This window comes from Mus musculus, chromosome 4 (assembly GCF_000001635.26).
Source record: "Mus musculus strain C57BL/6J chromosome 4, GRCm38.p6 C57BL/6J".
Classification (NCBI taxonomy): domain Eukaryota; kingdom Metazoa; phylum Chordata; class Mammalia; order Rodentia; family Muridae; genus Mus; species Mus musculus.
In genome coordinates, this window is record NC_000070.6 from 60,154,631 (window position 1) to 60,160,016 (window position 5,386).

The 5,386-nt window shown below is 40.1% G+C and overlaps 1 pseudogene; it reads left to right on the plus strand.

Annotated features, from left to right (window-relative positions):
* On the plus strand, positions 1,054-4,387 carry Mup-ps2 (major urinary protein, pseudogene 2; annotated as a pseudogene).

Consider the following 5,386-nt stretch of genomic DNA (forward strand, 5'->3'; position numbering starts at 1 on the left):
AGGTAAGTGAGGTAATTGAACCTGTGTCCTCAGCAAAAACAAGTTTCAAAGAATCTGATTCCTTCTTTGACCTCCACTGCACCAGGCCTGTGCATGGTACTCAGGTACACATGCAAAACCAATGCTCATACACATGAAATATGAATGAATCTTTTTCAAAAGTTGAGTAACTCAACTTCTTCCATACTCACCTTAAAGCAAATATTCTATACATACTTGTCCTTCCAGTTCATTTCCCATCCCCTCCAAAACTGTCTTTCTGATTCCAAGCCAGATCCAAAGGTGCCTCTAGTTCCAGATCACAGTTCCCTTGAACACCCACTGTTTTCTTGGAAATATGTTTTGAGAAATGTAAGACTACTAAATCAATCCATAGGTGATGATATTGCCAAGTTTGAAAATGGCAGGAACAATCCTTGGCCTCTCATCAATAAATGAGAAAATATTCCACAAAGCCTGACAGAGGTAGAGTCGACCCATACAGGAAGAAAAAAAAAAAACCACTGAACCCAGAGAGTATATAAGGACAAGCAAAGGAGCTGGGGAGTAGAGTGTAGGCAACATCACCAGAAAGACGTGGTCCTGACACACAGATAATTCTATTTCAGACCAAATGAAGCAGCAGCTGCTGCTGCTGCTGCTGCTGCTGCTGCTGTGTTTGGGACTAACCCTAGTCTGTGTCCATGCAGAAGAAGCTAGGTCTATGTGAAGGACCTTTAATATAGAAAAAGTACGATCAGTGAATTGTATGTATGATCAGAATGTGCTTTGTGGAAATGTTTTAGCCAAGTGGGTCCTTTGAGGGAATGGTTATTGTGCCACAATGTATTAGACAAATGAATGGCTCCAGACCTTGAAGTAAGACCAGCTACTCAGATCTAACAATGTTTGGGGACCTCTGTTCTCACTGAGAGGTAGGGACAGTATGCTAAGCATTGTGGCAACTGGCATGAAATATACCCCTGTGTATGCTCAGGCCCTAATGCATAGGCTGGAGTTCAAGTGGAAACATGCATGTGGTATCCCTGCTTCTTCTTCCTTAACCATTTGCTTATCTAGTACAGATTAATGGGGAATGGTACACTATTATCCTGGCTTCTGACAAAAGAGAAAAGATAGAAGAACATGGCAGCATGAGACTTTTTGTGGAGCACATTCATGTCTTGGAGAATTCCTTAGCTTTTAAACTCCATACTGTGTAAGTGAGAGGCTCCTAGCTGAGAAACATGAAAGGAAAACCTGGTATGGTCTCATGCCTACAAACACTTGGGATTGGGGGAAGAGAGGCCTCTCAGTATGCACATGTGTACACACATACTAAGTCTGTATACAAATCTAGAATGCTTCGTGTGACACTGATCCAGGATCTCATAACAGGTTGTTTTTCAAAAGTCAGAGACAGGAGTTGGTGACAGGAATTAATTCACTACGAGTTCTATAATGGGAGATCAGAGATACTTCTGAAGCCACATTAATGAGACAGTACATCACAAGTTAAGATTATATGATTATGAATTAAGTTTTTATTAGTAGTTGTTAGCCAAATAAATCCACCCCTTTGTACTTCCGTTTTCCTGTAGTAAAGGCGATAATAATAATTCTCCTGTGTGGTACTGGGAACCACATCAGGCTCCATTACAGAGTGCTAATTTGAGGCAGATGGTGGAAATCTGGCTGGTAATCTAGATCACTGGCTGAAGTCCAGCATTGGTGAAACTTAGAAGTAGTTGCAGTTGTTCTAAGGATGAGAAGTGATTATCGTTTTCTAGTTTTAAAATAATAGGCAATTTGTGATTGCTAAAGCATCAGATATAAAGGAAATAATGTAAATAAAATCCTTTAGCTAATTTTTCCAAAATAGTCAAAAGTTAAATGGGATCAGAAACTGGAGATATGTATTGTGTAGTGGGGCATGAGGCCAGCCAGTTCAAAATATCTTACTCACCAGTTCACTCTGTTTTACAGTATAGATTAAGAGTGCTCCAAAGTATTTTTAGTTGGTGACAATACAGAAAAGGCTGGTAATATTCTGTGACATGTGTGTATATAAAATGTCCAACCACAAGATGATTAGTAAACCTTAATACCTTTAGTGTGTGTGTGTGTTGCTTTAGTCTGAACTCCGGAACTTGAACCTACTAGTCAAATTAGCACCATCTAATAGCTAACACCCTGTGGCCTGCAAGTGGGATAAGTAGGGGGATATAGAATCTATTTGATACTGTCTGGTGGCTAGCACTGTTGCGCATCGCTCAGGGTTTAGCAGCAGATAATTTGATAAAACAAACTTATGAAAGATATAAACATGTTGCTTGAAGCTGCTGAGGGAGGTAGGTAAGCCTAGGAGAGGATGAGAGAGTGGTGCTCCTGTGGCTTACTGTTAACTAGTGGTCTGGACCTCTCAGAGTCCCTTTTCTTAGATATTACTTCTTGAAGTTCAGAAAGCTAAACACAGAAAGGAACAGACAGTTTACCAATCTCTTCTAGGATATGTAATTTAATGATTTTGTGTTTGGGGTAGAACAAGAAGAGTGTATCCATTAATTCCTGCAGAACAAAGAATTTCTGAGCCATGTCCCATTTCCTCCACAGATGATGGATTCAATACATTTACTATACTGAAGACAGAATATGATAATTATATTATGTTTCATCTCATTAATGAAATGAATGGGGAAACCTTCCAGCTGATGTTGCTTTATGGTAAAGTATTTTCACACAGACACTGATCTTGGAGTGGAAAAGAAGAAAGAACCTCTAGCTTTAATATAGTCTTCCCAGCTTGGTCCTCCCTCTTTCTCATGTCCTTAAGATTGATGCTCACCTCAATCATCCCTCAAGCATAGTGATGGAAGCACTCTGAAATCTCTCAGTGTGACAGAAGGATATTCTATGGATACCAAATACAGGATAGATCATACCAATGCCTGTCAATCATGTTGCCAACCATTTCCACATCCTTAGGGAAAGTCCCTGTCCCCTCACTCAGGCTGTGGTCAATGCACAAAATACAGCTGCTACACTCACTATTGCTCTTCTCACAGACCTAGAACCAGATTTGAGTTCAGACATCAAGGAAGAGTTTGCAAAACTATTTGAGGAGCATGGAATCATTAGAGAAAATAGCATTGACCTATCTAATGCCAGTAAGTCAGGATTCATTTATTTTTCTCATTGTGAATATTTTATCATAGAGGAAAGAAACTCAGTTTGCTACCAGACATTTTTGAAAGCTGGAGAGTCCTATCCTTTCTCTTGGGGAAATAAAGTGGACCTGGTACCTGAACATGTTCTTGTTCTCACACTACAGATCACTGTCTCCAGGCCCTAGAATGAAGATTGGCCTGAGCCTCCAGGTGGGCAATATCCAATGAGAGCAAAGAGGGGGTTGGTGTTCATAGAGAGGCCCTTCCAAAAGTATTAGCATTGTGCACTCAAATTACAATAAAAATAGTTTGATAAGGAAACATTGAAGAAAGCTTGTAAATTGGCTTTGAATTGTCTGGATTTGTGTCCTAGTCCTCCTTTGAGCTTTGAAGTAAAGTGACTCAAGCACTTAGGCAAGAAAAGAAGGATTTGAGTTTTGAATGGTTGATGTATGCTTGTTTTAAACAGGCTCAGCAATGGGTTCAATATCATTAAAAGACAGAGTAGCCCGATGTGGTATACCTGCTCTTCAGTGGTCCTCCTCCATCCCACTCGAGATAATAACATCTTAATCTGAACTACATACAACCTTGGCTTCTTACCTGGGACTGGATGTACCTGATCACCACTTCTCAACCAGTCTGGAGAGCAGACTCCTCTGGCCCTCCCTTCTCATCTAGTCCAAGACTTCACTCATATAATGTGTGAAGTCTTTAATGTAGCCAAGGCTTTTATCATTATTCCACAATTTACCTAACCTTCTTCAGAGCTTCTTATGACAAAGGTTGTGGAAATAAGTCTCTTATTCCATTATGGTCATTTATTCTGACTTTCATCCCTGTGTTCTGGCAAATAATTCCAGTTAGATTGCAAGGGAAGATCCATTTCTTCATCCCCTTTTTCCTAGATAATAGAATGTCTCTCTGTCCAGAGGTCAATCTAAAAAGTACTTAATGAGTTTCTGTATTATTTCTTCCTTGATTACACAGTGTTGAGTGGCGACTTCTCACCAGGACTCCAGCATCATCCCTTCCTATCCATACAGCATCCCGTGACAAGTTCTGTGATCTGCTTTCCATCATGTCTCACAGAGAATTGCAATCCCTGTCTCTCCAGCATGCTACTAGGATAACTCATCAAGAATCAAAGTCTTTCTTTAAATTTCTCTTTGATACACCCATGACAATTATCCTTGAATTTCTTCTTCTTCCTGATCAAAAAATGATTACACTTGCATTTAAATATATGTCTCTGTGTCCAGAAAAAATGTCGGGCTGACAATGAGTGAATATGTGGACCTCCTGAGTTCTGATCCTTCCTTCTGGTCCAGAATGTAACCTGAGTTTCAGGATTTTGCCTCCAGTGCAACAATTCCATGCCCTGATGAGTACTGCCTGCTTTTTAGTTCTCCTGCTTTAGTTCTGTCTGAGGACCATGGAAGCATGACACTTCCTGCATGATTCTTCCAAGCATAGTCTTTTTTCTAACAGAGCTTAGGAGAGACATGGATTTCTAAGGCTATGCCTGCTAAGTATGTTTCATGACATGGTGAGTGGGTGTGCTACAGTGGGAGAGGTTTGGTAATTACAGTCCCATTGGATTCAGAGAAAAAGCATACTCTGGCCCCTAGATCAAGAGATTAAATTGGTTCAACTCAGGACACATGAAAGGAGTTCTTGCTGTAGTTTGCTAAAAGATGGCAAAACACTATTGAGAAACCTAGGCTTTTATGATGAAATACCTCCCTTCCCCCAAATGACCTGACTTTGGGTCCAAGTCATTCTTTGACCAAAGCCTCCTAAGTGGCTTCAAGTACATCTATGGACTACCATGCCCAGATTTCATTTTTAGTCTTGGAAAATTTGAGACAAAAAAAAATTGTTCGCAAACCAAGCTATCATTGGAAATCCTTATATAATTAAGTAACAGTTCCAAACAAAGACTCTGTTGAATACATAAAAGGCTTGACAATGCTACCATACCTCAAAAGACAACAACCCAGAGAAAGGTACAGAAACTATTTAGTTATTCCCCGGTCAACATGAGTGCTTGAGGTCACCCTAAATCCTCTCCCTTTCAACACCCAACTCTTTGTAGAAATGAGACGTGAATTAGTGAAAACATTCAAAGCCAAGGAAGAAATTTGCAACCTCAGACAGAGCAATCCTATTGTAAAGGAAGAAGACAGGGAAGAGGTGAGGGTTGATACAGTAGAACTTTACAATGCTTTGTGATCTGG